Source organism: Acanthopagrus latus, chromosome 6, assembly GCF_904848185.1.
Source record: "Acanthopagrus latus isolate v.2019 chromosome 6, fAcaLat1.1, whole genome shotgun sequence".
Taxonomy (NCBI): Eukaryota; Metazoa; Chordata; class Actinopteri; order Spariformes; family Sparidae; genus Acanthopagrus; species Acanthopagrus latus.
The window spans coordinates 8,260,380-8,276,880 of record NC_051044.1 but is presented as its reverse complement, the minus strand read 5'-3'; the positions used below and the strand labels follow the sequence as shown (position 1 = coordinate 8,276,880).

General features: G+C 38.5%; 1 protein-coding gene across 4 annotated transcripts in view; it reads right to left on the bottom strand.

Annotated features, from left to right (window-relative positions):
- LOC119021478 (metabotropic glutamate receptor 4-like) overlaps positions 1-16,501 on the bottom strand; it is a 188,041-nt gene that overhangs the window by 44,336 nt on the left and 127,204 nt on the right. The gene's annotated exons all lie outside the window — the stretch shown is intronic.

Sequence of the window (16,501 nt, the reverse complement as noted above, 5' to 3'; positions counted from 1 at the left end):
CAATTTGTTTTTCAAATGTGTGACGACACAGCATTAAAATCTTGTTCTCCAGATGTAAGACAACATATCTGTTTGGCACAGACTCCAACAAATGTCACATCATCATGAATTTTATGGTCTTTATAGTGAAAATGAAAACTGTGATGCAAAAATAATCATTCCCACTAATCCTGAATCATACAGATATCTCATTATCTGTTAAAATATTCCCATGATTTTTTCAACATATCAGGTAGCCTAACGGTGATTTAAACATCAAAATTAGTGCTCTACATATTTTTTGTTCAAATACAATTTGGTGCAAATACACATTCATGGGTGGTATGAAGAAATAGAGAGCTTTGTGGCTACTTCATCACTTTGCCAGGGACTGAAGAGAGAGACTGAAACTCAGATGATGAAAGGCTGTATTTCCCTGAAGAGAGATTGATCATCAGGAGGTAAATTGACTTCCAAAAGAAAGAAACGGCCTGGCTGGTTTTGAGAGTTTCTTCAGGTAAGACCTTGTATCTACAGTATGTGTTTTACATCAGGTTTGTCCCACTTGGAAAACCTTTTTAGTAGTATTATGGGACGGCTGCTAATCTGAGTATCTGGCCTATTATATTCCTGTCTGTCTGTTGGTGTGTTGAAAGAGAACATTTGTGCCAGATGCTGTGAATACTTTGTTTTCCTGGGATTGCACAGAGGTTATACTTTTGCCCTGAGTCTTGCATGCTGTAAGGCAGTGCTGTAAGGCAGTCCTGGTGAGTGTGATCCTTACCCACAATACAACACAACGCAGACCCTGACTGCATTCAGACTGACTTGACCATTTTGTAAAATAACACAGCCCTCTCTCTGGCCTTTGAATGGAGCCTGTCTTTCTGAGCGGCAGGGGTGCCAACGGGGGTCAACAGGAAAGAAATATTTGGATCAGATTCAACTTTTGCTGTGATGCAATGCGATCTGGAAAGGCACTGCTCTGACTCATTCCTGGTGGATCATTGGTACATTAAACAACGTGGACTGAGGCCCTATAATCTGAAAAAAACAAAAAAAAAAAACCAAAACACAAAACAAATATGATGTATTTTGTGCAGCTGAAGCATTACTTCCAGCACTTCTTTAATAGGATTTCTTGTGTGTGTGAGCTTCAGAGTGGCTCAGTGTGGCATGTTTGTCAGAGGGATTGATTTGTAGCATCCTGCAGCTCTCAGGACAGCAGGGACACCGCCAAGAAATGGCTCTGCACATCATGTGCATAGTGTATCCTATACAGATATATACTGGACCAATCACTGAACAGTTTAGAGTCAGGGGGAAGTGTAACTTTGCAAATAACTCTGCCAAAATGAGTCTGTGTTTATTTACTGTGTCTGAACTGTTCAGCCTGAAAGTTGAGGTCGGAAAAGCAGTGAGCAGAAACAACCACTATGAGTTAGACAACTGAACTTGTTTAAACAATTAACTGCAAATTAATCACATTAAACACATTCCTCTCCATCTGCTGAGTCATATATTTATGCACCACCTACACACTCAACAACCAAGAAATGCAACAGCAAAAAAGGCTTCTACCATTGTCATTTAAGGACGTGTGGATGGTTGTCCTCTGTGTGTGATTGGCAAGTTTGTGTAGTTCTACACTCTTAATTCTGTGGTCTTCCACCCTGATGCCCTGCTCAATAAGGGGGCAGCTAAATCCCGATTTAGCTGTCTAAAAAAAGTTTGGAGGTCTGAGAGTCTCCTTCTTGCACAGCTGTCCCTGAACCTCGTTAAGTTTGAGAAGGTCAGACAGAATTTCTGACCCAGTCCTCAGACATGCAAAGATTTCAATTTTGACAGAACAAAAATATGCAATAGATAACTGACAAGTTTCCATAATGTTAGTGCAATAACCAGTAAGAGTTTATGATCAAATAAATTCACATATTCTGTGCACCTGATTTATTTCCTCTGACTGTATAATCTGACAATTTAAAAAAAAAATACTTTATCCAGCATGAATTAGTAAATCTTTACAAGATTTCTTTACTCTTCAGCTCAGTCATGACACAAAAGGAAAAATAAAACAAGGATGGTGGCAAGACAGCAGGATATCCCCCTGACCAGGAAATACAAGCACATAATCTTTTAATTTGTGACCCCCACCTGTGCTGTGTCTTTTCAGTTTCTTTGTCACACAGAGAAGAAACTAGTTTTAAAAGCCCTCAATACAATAGTACAATACATTTAATTTTTGTTTATTATTACAACAGTGGAAGCCAAGCACATTTATACCAGTACTATAGCAGTATGATAAGCAGATACATTTTTAGCATGGTTGAGACCCCAACAAGATTTGGGTGGTGACTTCTTGGTGAAACCAGTAAACAGGATTTGAACATGAAAGCCTAGATTATGGATTTGTGGTTCCATCACTATCGAGTCTCATGTTGTGATGAACACTTGTTGTTTCACTGTTTCTGAAAGGTCTGTCACCTGTAGGTTGGATGAAATTCCTGCTTTTGAGCAGGAAGTGCATTGTGTGTTTGATCCTAGAAGTGATGTGTGGTTTTCCCAAAGAATCACAGCTGAACTGTCTGGATAGTTCACATCATCTTTTAGTTTATGGTAGATTGCTGCAGGGAGTGTGTGTCTTGACTGCAGTTGTGAGAGCGTTTCATCACTTCAGCCATTTGTGTGATGACCCACTTGTCCAGTTGACTCAAACAGGCTCTATTATCGACCATTTTCGATGTTTACTGAAATTGATGGTTTTAGATAAGTGAGAGGCATGCCATGCCATGCCATCACTTTGCAGTTTCTCACAGTCAGACAGAGGACTATCCTAGTGTTATCTTAAAAATGTGTTCACTAAAATTAATCGAAATAGTGGCAAGTAGCCACCGCAGCGTCAGGACAGCCACAGTCATGTAATATGTCTTTGCCTCAATAGCCATGCAGCTTTCTCTTTCCACTGTTCATTCATATTCAGATGCCTTCAAGATAAAAACAGACATACTAAATGCGAGATCATAAGAATCTCATAAAATTTTCATGTCAAGACATCAACAAGCATTCCATTTTTTGTTGTCTTTGAATTATGTGAACACTGATTCCACCACCGCTAAATTGGATTATGTCACAGTCACACAAAGAACACACACAACACTTTCATGTTCACCACATGAACAAATAAGCTAACGATTCGATTTAGACTGCAGACAGAAGATGGGTTTGTATAGAGAAGAAGATGAGAAACTGTCAAAATGAGAGCTGATTCATGTTTTTAATGGCACATCAAATTGAGGTCACTGCGTTGATCAGGTAGTAATGCAGCATCTCCCCTTCTTATAGCATGAGATCCTCACTCGACCACTGTTTGGTATGGATTTTTTTTAACTGCAGTGAGTCAGTGTACGGCATGGTCTATGTCTCTTTGATACTGAATGTATTCTTCTTCCCATTTGGTGCCCTGTGTTTAGGAGGCTTCTTTCTGCTTCCTGTATACTTTTTGCAATTTCAGCTGACAGGGGTAGCAAATAGATTAACTACATAAAAATTACGCAAGAAACCAGTCCTCTGCTACTGTACAGTGCTTAACAGCAAATATGACTTACTGTGTGTCCTCCACACAATCATTTTTGAGAGCGATTTGTCATTTTCTTTTCAACTGTAAGACATCAATATTGTGAGAAGCTGCTACTTAAAGCTGCTGCAAGTGTTATTTTCTTAATAAAATGAGTATTAAATAGCTTTGTATTCCAACAGTAGTGGTAACTGTAATAAAGTGTTTGGTCAATGATCCATAGCTATCCTCCTCCTTCTCATGCTGTAAAAGAAGACATTTTCCTGTTTCCCTGATGACTTTATCTAATCAAAACAGAGACACACATACAGAGGCAGTCCTGTCATACAGAGCAGAGAATCATTCTGTTTACCGATAACAGCAGGACAGGGTAAGTTACCAGTTTCAGCACTCCAGACTTACCAAAAGTACAAGTTGCCTACGATACAGCACTTAAAATTACCATAACCTGGATGACTGTAAACACTGTAATTTTCCAGTATCAATGTAGCATCTGTGAAAATAGCAATAACAATATGATTTTTCTTTGCATATCATCTATCTTTTATTTTGTGTAATATACATACTTGGTCTTTTCCTAAGCAGCTTCATCATTCTTTTTCCTTTGTTGTCTTTTTTCTACATTTGATTTATAACATGGAATGAAAATTGTTGATTATCATAAAGTGTACATTTACTTATCTAAGATATTGAATTATACTGTATTAATGTAAAAGAATTTCAAGTTTATGTCCTGTTTAAGGACATTATTTATGAAAACCTTACTGTGTTAATGTAATACCCAAGGGTTAGGGTTACAACCATGACATTTTATAAGATGGTTACTGTGCCATGAAGATCTCATACCGTCACTGCCGTGACTCGCAAATCCACCAAGATCACCAGCTCTGCAGTTTCCCCCAGCTCTAGGAACTGTTTTATTGATTTTCAGCTCAGTGTTTTGGTTTCACAGCCCACAGCTGAGTTTGGTATCAGTCTCATTGCTTTCACCAGCTGCTGTGGGTAGCCTTTATGACCATGATTAAAATCCAATGTACGCTACCTGCTCAGCAGCAAGCGAAAGACAGAGTTAGCAACTAGCTGGTAAACATAATGGAACATTTAGCAGCTAACTGAGCCACATAATTACCCTTTAGGAGTTGAGACATGAACTCAACTTAGAAAAATGTGGGTACTGGCCTTGCACCAGATTGAGCTCTCTCGACTACGCAACGTTAGACTGGCAATAGACTTTCTTTTTTTGCTTTAACATATCATTCTGAAGTATATAATAAGTGCACAGTGTAATGCTGCATTCAAGTGCATCTCAGATGATACCACTTCCCGAGTTGGGAAGTCATTCTTCCAACTCCTGTGTGTTCATGTGCATGTCATGTCAGGACGTTGGAGGAACAAGGACACCAAAAAGACGTTTACTGCTCGGAGCATTTATACAGCATGTTGACAGCAGTTTCCAGTATTTGAATGACAAGGATGGACTAAGAAAACAACACAATGACTACACAATACATAAGTTTGGTAAAAGTTTCTGACCATCAACCCAATGTTTACTTTCCTCCGCCATGTTTTAGCATCATATGACATCAACTCTACGACTCGTATAGCCAAATTTTCTCAGACTTTCAGAGCTGTTTTGCAAGAGGGCATTCCTGAGAATTTTCCCAGTCAGAAGAACATTTTTCCATGTAATTCTGACAGCACATGAACCCAACGTCATGTCTGTAGAAAAATCATACCAGCTGCACAGATATTGTTTACCTATAATTCTCGCTTTAACTACAAGATTTGGCGTGTCTGTCAAAATGGTATGGTAAAGAAGCAGAGTGATAGAAACTGAGGTAAAACTAAAGGGACAGCCATTCACTCCATGGTGTTTTACTGAGTAGTTTACTCTGCTATTGTTTTTGTTTTGGACAGTAGCCAGGCTGCTTTCGTTAGCCATGTTGTTAACACTGTCTTTGAGACAGCAGCACCATCACTAACATCACAGGGAAACATAGGGAGGGAGAATACAAAGTTGTTTGTCTCCTAGACTTGCGCAACACAGACTGTACACATGACTATGTCTATAATCACTAGAACTAAAATGATGACACATATGACTACACATAAATAAGCACGTTTTAACATGTCAGTTATATCTTGTATGAGATATGCAGTATACTGTATGACATCAGCTTCATGTGTTGTAATACTGTCAGCACCAAAAATACAGAATTAAGTCTTAATCCTCCACCTGAACTGACAAAAGCTTTGTACTTAACCAATTTTAGTGTCACTGCCTTCAGTCTGCCTGTATTTTACATTAGCAACATCCCATTTCCAATTACATGGCTTTCATGTGATAATTCAAAGTAAAGCATACTGTAATTTCCTACTCAAGTCAGGATTTTTAAAAACAGCAGCCAGCCTGCTAACCTTGCAGCAGATTTGTTTTTAAAAAAAAGACTCATTTTTTATTTCACTGCAAACTACAGAGTTCCTGCTCTGTGCTTCAATGTGAATATATTATATAAGGACTTCTTTGAGAAAAAAATGCAAGAAGCTGAATATTGACACCACTAAAATTGCCAATAATGTTCAGTTATTGCTGGATGAGGATGTCTGTTCACAGGCAGTTTGACTGTGTTCAGAACTGAATGGGATCAAGTTTAGATCTTATAGTGGTAACTAACGATGTATAAAAATGCACACGCTCGTTATAATAATAATGTTCTCAGCATCTTTCCTGTAGTTTCACAAATGAAATGTGAACTGCAGAAAAGTCACAAAAGTTCATGGAAGACTTTAAGTACTGAACTGACAAAGAGGAAAACCAGATCCTGAGAAACACTGTTTGATGCTGGAAAAGTAAGTGTCTGTGCCGGTTTTACCTTCCTGCTGCATTTACAATACAAAGACAAATCTTCTAGGTTTGCTGTTGGCTTGCTTTGCGTCATGAGGTTGTTTTCATGGATATGTGAGGAGATTTTAAATAATCTCTTCTCGCAAATTATTCTCTTTTCTTGCCAAGTGTATCCTGTGTAACTTAAACTGCCTTATATGCTCTGACGTGCCAGAAAAGGCTGCCCAACCAGGCCATTTGCTATTTCTGAATACATTTCCCAGACATATTTTCCAGAGCGAGCACCGTCAGCGTTGCTTGTTGTACACTTTAATCTGTTATGCTGTGTCCATGCTCAGTTCATGTTCAATTAAACCAACAAAACACAATAGTATTAGGTCTGAAAACACAATTTGTTGTTTCTCTGCTCCACTGACTTTCCTAATTGTACATCTTTCCCCTTCTTATTTTTTCACACATGTCTTTTTGTGTGTTTAGTCTATGGAGCCACTCAAGTAAATAATTAACATGTGGAATGCACCGTCTTCATCTTTGTTTTATCTTTTTGTTTAGGCTCTAGATGCTTCTGACTTTAAAGGGCTGTTTTATTTTTGTGCTTTTGGAGGGAACAAAGTTGTTTGATCTCACACTTCAGCCTGAGACATTGTGTTAAATCAAGTGAGAGCACATATACCAGTTCAATGCCAGTCATGCACTAAAAAAAATAATTACTTTAATTGTAGTCAGTGGTGTGTGGCATACACTGTAAACTGATATCTGAAAGAGAACAATTTAGGGTGCATAACAGAGGGAAAAAAGATAGTGATACTTGCAGACTATAATTTCTGGAGCAGGATAGTGAACCTTAGAAAAACAATACTTTAAAATAATGTTGGTCAGCCTATTAAGTGTGTAACCTGTTTACTCATGTTTAAAACAATATCAATATTTATTTGGCTGTCACACACACGTGGTGTCAGAGTTCATCAGCTACTTTAAAAAACACCCCCCAGTAAAATAAGCGCTAACTAAAAAAAAATCAATACTAGATTTAGTCATTTTTACTTATGCCAGGGAGGTTGTGTTTTGAGCTGGCCCTACAAAACTCAACATATTTCAAAGAAACTTGGTAAAAACTTTAACCATGCACCAGGGGACGATTATTCTTTGGTGATGGTCCAGGCACAGAACAGACTGTTTAACATTGCGAGAGGGGCCTTTTTTTTAATGTTCTCACTACTTTCTCGTGAACTACTGCACTTACTTCAGTGGGAAAAAAATGGCAACTGAAGTGTTTTGTGAAGCTTATTTTCTAACCACAATCTACTTCACAGATATTTTGAAACTGGAGCAATCAATATTTTTATGTTGAGTTTTAGCATCCTTCAGCTTTTAGCTCTGATTTTATAGCTTGTGGATTCACCGTTTTGGTTAACAACCTAGTTTTAAGTGACAGCAGGGAATCACCGCACGACTAATCAACATATAATCCCAAAAGCTGCCATTTTTGATAAGGGTCAAATTTATGAATTTGATGAAGCTTTGTAGAGCTGCAGAGATATACTGGTATACAAATCTTGTTATCCACATCTATTGAGATGATGTATTTTTGTGTGATATAGACAAAAGTCTCAGCATCAAGATTTAAATAAATATTTTGCAGTGAAAATGAAAATTGTGATCCAAAAATGATAATTCTTATGTTTTGTAAAACATATTACAGTCACAATAGCTGTTACAATAATCAAAATACGATTTTTCACCATATCCTGCAACCCCGATTTCCTGCAAAAAATGCTCTACAACTGACTGGAGCAAACAATGGCAGTAAACATAATGAGAGCTAATGTTTCAAACTCTACATATTAGCTGTCTTGTTTGCAACATTTCCCACTGAGCTGCAGAAAGTAATGATCTAATGCTGCTATAAAGGTGGACAACTGAAGATGTTTTTTATTTTTTTTCTGCAGTCTTACATGAGGTCAAAACATACATGCTCTTGTCCGTTGTTTTCAGCTTAATTGTAGACTTCAAGTCCTCTAACCTCAGCAGGCTAGCGGGCAATATTGGCTATACCGCTCATTGCGGTGTTGTATTTAATTGTCTTTTTATGGTAAGGTGTTTGTTTAGAGGACAAAATAACAATTCAACAAAGCAATACTCAGTTTCACTCCTTGAAGATTACTATAGAATTTAATCAAAACTTTTCTGTCAGAGTTCTAACAAAAGACATTTTGTGTTCATAGACAATTAACTATTGTGTCATCTGTCGACTTTCTGTGATCAAAAACATTTGTTGTTTTTTTGAATATGAAAAATGAATCAACTGGGTCATCACAAGGTTAGGACAGATGGCAAGCACGAAAATACAGCTGTGCTACTTTGAGCTATTATCCGTTTTCGTTATCTTCAGAAGGTTTTTTTTGGTTGTTTTCTTTTACAGGCCAATGTCCCAATATCTACAATTCAACATTTTTGTGAACTGCAGCTGAGATGAGACATGGAAATTTAATATTTCCTGGAATTGTTGATTTGCTGAAGCACAAATTACGGAGGACAACAGGCTTCAGGCCTTTTCACATGTCAGTGTAAAAAACTGTTGAAGGCTGACAGCATAATGGGCGTTTTTCAATGTGGTGTTTTGTCTGTTGCTGAATGGCTTCTCACCAATTTTTAATTAGAGACTAGTTTACTTTTCTGTAAAAAAAAAAAAAAAGAAAAAAAAAAAAAAAAGCATGCACGCAGTTTCTGAATTGAATTCACCAGCCAATGTTAGTACATAAAAGTGACATAAAAAAGAGTAACAGCAACAGCTCCACGTTGAAACCCTAAATTTTACAAAATCAACACAATCCAAAGAGAACAGAAATTTGGCATCCCAAAATTGTTGTGAACTAAAATGACCCAAGTTTTAGCATGCTTCAGATCAGGTCATGTGGGTTGAGTCAGAACCTGTCATGATTTAAAATTTGACCTTTAGTTAGTATTGCCTCCATCAGGCTAATCACTGTAATGTTTTGAAACATCAGGACACAGTGCCGTAATGAATCACCCTTCAAAGTTCAAGCGACATTAATGGAGGTGGTGTTTGTCATATCACATTTAAGTTGTAAAAAAATGGGGACAGAGATCCTCTGTCAGGCCAGCCGATCTCCTCCTCTGATATATTGCCAGAGATATCTCATTATCAGATGGATTGACACAAGCTCTTCAACCACAATCGCTCTTCAAAGAGCAAGACTAAGGAAAACTACATGGCTTCATATGGTCCCATTTTATTTTTCACCCTTTCTCTAAAGCAAGGGCAGCGGTTTCAATCAAACCAATTGACTTCTGCCTGACCCCTTTCCTATGACTACAGTCCAGAAGTGCCTTAGGCAGAGCTGAATCCGCACACTAAACCCTAAGAATAGGAGTGCTTTAGACTGTGGCCTACCTAATTGACTCTGTAATAGTGTCATAGTTCAGTGCCACCAAATTGACTGAATTTTCAAGCATGCTTTGGCAACCCTGATACCCTAAAAAATGACGAAAAGGCCTGCCAGTGCAACTCCAAGTTTATCGCCTTAAATATCAAGGGAAAACACGGAGCAACAAAACAGCAGCGATGTAACAATCAATTTTACCCTCTGCTTTAGAATTGATCACTCCAACCCAATTACATTCACATGTTTAAGGTCCCATATCATGAAAAACACGCTTGCTCTGGTCTCTACATATATAAGCTGGTCCTCCCTAAGCCTGCCAACTCCCAGAATGAGGAAAACAAGTACTTCCTGCATGATCTCTACAGCCCCCCTCCCACTAGTAAAACGGCACTCCTACAGGCTGTTCCGATTCAGCTCCTTTCGTTACGTAACAAAAGGAGTCATCTTCATAGGCCGACATTGCAAATTGCTCTGTTGTTGGTTGTAAAAATCAACATAAGTTCCTATATTCTGTCCAAGCTACAGAACAACAGAAGACACGGTAGTTGTGTTTTATTTTTTAACAACAACGTGCCGGCTGCAGTTCGTGTAAGTTTGTGTGTATGTGCTAACCACTTCACATCAGACTACTTCAGTAACGAGGATCAGTACAAAGCTGGCTTTGACCTCAACACTGACCTTCGTAAAAGGATCAGTCCCAACCATACCAGACCCAGCAACTGCACCTGAGCCACAGATAAGTGTTGCCGCGGGTTGACTGTATTTACAGTTGCCAACGAGTATGGTGAAGTCAGCTGTTAACTGGCTAACTAAACACCTACGCGAGGGTTACAATAACAATAACATTAATGTATGCTAATGCTATGAAAAACAGTGTAATATGGGACCTTTAAAGAATTGAAGCATCTTTCATTCTTCCAGTTTTCTGCCTGGCACTTAGTGGTGAACAGACAACGTTGTCGAACAATATTATTAAGTATTACACACCTAAAAAAGACAGATATGTAATTCAGGAGTTGGTAGAGAGCAAAAGCCAGCTGAAAGTGAAAAAATACTGTACTTAGATTTGCCAGGAAGCCAGAAATTCGACTCAACATTGACAATGTTGGTTCATTTCTGCTGAACCTCACCAAGTCTGTTTTGATTCTTCAACAACATAATTAATGTTGCCCTAGGACAGTCATTGCATCTGGCCAAACACATTGTTTGTTTTTTTCATGTCATAGCTTGGGACTTGGAAAACAAAATGAAAAACATGTGTGTGGGAGAAGTTATCCTTTCTTGTAGGTAGTTAACATTGTAAAAGGATGTAGCCAAACAATCATTTTTTTCTTTAACTAACCTGTCCTGCACAGACAGATGGCTATATATGCCGGTGCTGTCTACTTTTTATACCACATAATAACATGTAAATACTTCACCTTTTCCTGTTATGTTTTCGTTACATTGCCTTTAAAGGCCTTTAGTCTTAAGATAATAAATCAACTTGACATGGGACCCAAATCTGTGTGTACTGAGTGCTTGAAATATTCAACCATGAGTTGATCCCTAAGCGTCGCTTTTTGACCATTAGCAATGATATTCCTGGACACCAGCAATGCAATTTCAGATAAACCAAATAAAAGTAATAATAACACATTAGCTCTACATGCTTTATATGGCCAAAATCAAGGATAACAACAGATGTGTAACTTGTTGCTGAAGTGGTAATGAACATGTTTTGGTTCTCATTAAGTGTAAGTAAGTTTTAATTCCTCAAACTAAGAGCTTGAGACACTTCGGACTGGGATATTACTGTTAGTTAATTTTGGGCAGGCTGTACCTCTTCCAGCAAGTTTTTTTCACACCTCCGACCTGTCCTGTGTGAAAAAGGACTGCTGCTTATTTTCAAAAGGTGTTAATTAAAAAGAAGAAAAAAGAATCCAGGCGCCATATGGAGGAGGCTCCCTGACAGCAGGCTCCTACTGTTTTGGAATTTCACTTTGCTGCTCTTCTTTGTGTTTCTGTGGAGATGAGGTCATCTGCAGTGGCAGGATGACAATGATTAGGTAATAGGCCTTCACAGGCTGCTGGTGCTTTATAAATTTGTTCTGTTGGATCACACAAGGTTCACTCACAATTTGGCCACAATGGTTTGCTTTTTTCCTTCTAGTAAAATTGTGAAATTAAATGTCTCATTTCTGAAGAGAAAAGTAATTTGTCAGTTTATTGAAAAGTACTTCTCTCTGAGTGAACTCAGAGGGAATATTTGCTGCGATTTTTTTTTTTTTTTTTTGCTTAATATTTTATTTGTGCTATTGTGAGAGATACTGTGAGTGGGAGGGAAACAGACCTGCAATAGCACAGAAAACCTCTTATGAGAAAATACTAAGCCTCAAGAAATGATACACAGCTGCTTGGGAGTATTTTTGCACCATAATTGACGTGCCACGAGCATAATTTCCCATCATTAGAGGGACCTGTTGCCTTGGAGCACAGGAGCTTCCAAGGAGGAAAAATCCAAGCCCTTAAGCTGCCAGGCCTGAGAGATAACAGAGCTGCACTATCACAACTGCAGAGATATGGACAAAATATGCAGACCACAAACAAGCCCATTTTGCCCATTCATTACGCCGGGTTGCAGAAATCATATCAAGTATTCTGTAATACATAATAAATGCAGACCTGGAGGAACATTTTCATAAAGCTCTGCAAAGTAGTACAAAATAAGTGCAACCTCAAGACTGTTGCTTAAAGTGGCAAAATGGCTGAATAATGCACCGGATCCATTTCCTCAAAAAACGGATCCTGACTCTCTTTGCCTTCTTGTCCTTGAGCTGAATTCTGTGATTGTGCCTGTCCTGAAGAAAACCTCTGCAGGAGATGAACGACCTCTGTCCATTTGTCATCATCCCCTCCTCACCAATTAAATGCCGACAAAACACTGCAGAGGCAGCAGCTGCTTGACTGCTAATTGACTGATTGATTTGCCTGTTTTTCTATCACCCTATAAGATGTTTTTATGATGCAACCCAACAGTAGTTCATTTGATTTATAGAACGCAGCTTTTTAGCGGGTGCACTGATGTGGGAAGGTGATCTAAACACCATTTGTGAATTCATACGGTACAGGCCGAGGAAACAAAGCACGAAAAATTCAAGTGTTTTGTTTTGCTAATTTGTTGTTGGAGTCCCTGCAGAATAGACTGAAATGTGGACAGAAATAATCCAAAACTGGGTACATTTTCAATATGTTTATAAATATCCCAAATCTGAAGCTACAAAAGACAGACTACCCAGTGTGGGAGTTGTTTAAAAAGATTTTGTCTGGTTCATGTTTTGAGAGACGTGTCCAGCCCTTAGGATGTGCTATTGTTTAGGTACTTTCCATTCATCTGGGATCAACGTTCACCCCACCCTTCAGGATAACTGGTGTTCATGAAAGACATTTATCATTGGAGAGCTTCTTGGTTAGGGTTTTGTGGAAGACTCTTCTCAGTTTTGACACAAGTTTGATATCATGTGGAGCATAAAAGAGCTTTGTTGTACAGTTTTCCCTCTGAGGCAAAAAGGGAAAACAGATGTTCTCTCAAACAACATTTTTCTACTGAATTATGGTTTGACTAGGATGGTTTTCTAAAATTACTGGGACTGAAACTGTCTATTTTTAGATTTGGGTTAGATTAGGGACCCCTTTGATCAATATCTTGTACCAGTATTTAGCATTTGTCAATTTGATTATCTTCGCCGAAGTTCACATTTCACGTTTCTTACGTTTGTCAGGGCTGTAAAAATCGTGGGAATTAGAGTATTTCCATTTAATCAACACTGATTACAGAGGACAGGAAATAAAAACCCATAACATTATAAAACCATTGAAATAGATTAGATTAGAAATACATTTTGGCAAGTATATTTCTGTGTGGGAAGTTACACACAAAATACCAATCTGATATCATAGCAAGCAGAAACATTAACAAACAAACAAACAGGAAGGCGAAAAAAAATAGAAACACTTCACAATACAGTCATATACCACAGCTGACAATAGCCTGTGAATGTCAGGAAAAGTAAAATAAGCTATAAACAATTTTTAAATAGATTAATTTGTTTTTCACTGCATGGCTGAGGCTCTAAAAACTCTCAGCCGAGTTTTCATGACTCATTATCACTCTACAAACAAAAACAACTCTAATATTTCAAGATTCATTCTAATTAACTCTTCTTAATACTGAATTGGACTTGCTGAAAACCTGATCCACCCTCCACCTCATTTGTACAGTATGTTTGGATTTCAGCAGTCACAATGCCTGTTTGCCTTGAAAAAGCTGTTAAATGTGCCAGCAGGAAAACCAGCAGGGCAGACGGTAGCAGCCCATTTCAGCACAGAATACCCACAAACCATTTTGGCAGATCCTTCACTCCAGCATGAACAGAGCTTAACAGTGAGAATGCCAGCAGCGGACAGGGACCTGACGCATAAAGCGAGTTCATCATGTGGTAGCCGGGCTTTCTATGAATTTTTTGGGGAGGGTTTCCTGGTCTAGAAGTACTGGCTGTTAAGGCGCTCTGTGGGACACATTCAGGCCAAACCTGATAACTCTACAAAAGCCTAACTGGGTGATTTTTCAGCCATGCCACCAGCACAGCTCTTGGCAAGGCAATATTGGTCAGTTGGTCCTCCAAACTGTCTCAATAGCTACTGAAGGACTGCCATGGAATTTGGTGCAGACATTCATTTTCTACAGAGGAGGAATCGTGATTACTTTCATGGTCTGTATTAACTTTGGTGAAACATGAACTCGTGGTCTAGTGCCACCATCATTCAAAATGTAAATCTTACCAGTGCTTCGATGACAGTAACTTACTCATCGGCCTCAGATGTTCTTTTGTTTAGTGCTAACTATCAAATGCTAACACATTAAACTATGATAGTAAACATGATATCCATGAGTTTCAAATGTAGTCCTACACCTGCCATGTTGAGGACCCACAGGTGTTTCAAACTAATTAATTAGTTCTACGCCAATCAGAAACACAACTCAAATTGAAACACCTGCGTTGGTCCCCAACATGGCAGGTACAGGACTACATTTGAAACTCATGAATACTGTGTCCTCAAAATCCTGGATCCCTCAGGTCCTCAGAATTACTGTTGTACATATTATTGTAGTCCAACATAATATAACCAAAGAAAGGTCTACAAAAATGTTATTTTCACAACTTTGATGACAGTCTACCAATCATGTGAGCTGGCTCTGTTTCATATAACTGTGACGCACCTACGGAAAATGGTAAAGGTTACTGAAACATAATGGTCAGTTTTCTGTATAATTATCCCTAGTGGACGGACAATCTTGCAAGCCACGGTGCATTGTTTTGTTACTTATCCAGCAAGAGACTTCAGATCCACAGATAGAGGCTAGATAGATGAGGCTAACTTATAAAACATTAGCCATGCAACAGCTACTGACTTGTTTATACACACTACAGCATAGGCTGCAGTACATGTAATTATAGGTCCAGTTTAATATACAAAATTATATTATTCAATATATAGGAGAGGCTCCTTACTGATCTCTCTATGGGCTAACAAGTCCTTAGCCTTAAAAACGTTCACAACCCTGCTCTAAACATTAGCACATTAGCACATTTCCACTGAGCGCATGTTAGCCTGCTGAAGTTAGCGTGCGGCTCCAAGCAAGGCAGTGCCTAAAAGCAGTCCCAGAGATCTACTGAGTCCCGTGTATTTCTTTTAAGATGATTTTTTTTTTTTCTCTCACATTTTTGCCTTTAATTGATATATGATTGTAGAGAAGCAGCTTGGAACCTTACTGTGGATTGTTTGTGTATCTAGGATGCACCTTAACCATTACTGGCTGTTCAAACTAAATATGAATAAATCATTGAGGTGGGGTGCCTGCCATGCATCTTGTGTGAGTTAAAAATGTTTCAACTGGAGTAAAGGAATTGGCACTCATCACAGCACTTTGTGAGTCTGCTTGATAAAGTTGCTGGAGGACAAAGAGAGACCGAAAGGTACAAACAGAAATAAGTAGAGTCCCTGCTGAGTTCTGAGTTTCGTCAGAGGCTTAGTTAAAAAACAAACACACAAAATCCCACATATGGGTGGTGCGTCTGTCACAGCTAACACATGTGCAGCTGAAACACTTGCTGTTTGGAGTGAATAAAAACGTCCAGAGGTCATATTTTTCAGAATTGCCCCATACTGTCTGAGTGCACCATGTTCTCTCTGTGGCAGCCCCCCTAGTAAGAATACTGGTTAAAATAATCTGTGGGTGGTTTTTTTTTGGATGCTTTCAAGTGGTTCTGTTCAAATCTTTTTGTGTGCATCTTTGTGCTTGCATGAATTTGACTTTCACTGATGATAAAGATTGACTCATTAACATTCCCTAAATGTCCCCACAAAGTCTAAGTTCGCCCCCAGACAAAACAATTTTCTTTTCTTTTAGAAAAAGATTTCTCAATTACTGGTAGTCTAAGAACAGTCTCTAATGAAAAGTCCTTTTCATGTTAAATTGTCTTTGGAAAATAGCAATCCTACATGCTGATCTTAATACTGCACTTAAGAGACAACAGCATTAAACAAAGAAGTATGTGTTGCCTTTCACAAAAACAATCCCTGAAAGAGGATTGTGTGCAGAAAGGAAAAATATTTCACACACCCTGCGAACACCCTGATGTTGTTAAGTGCTCG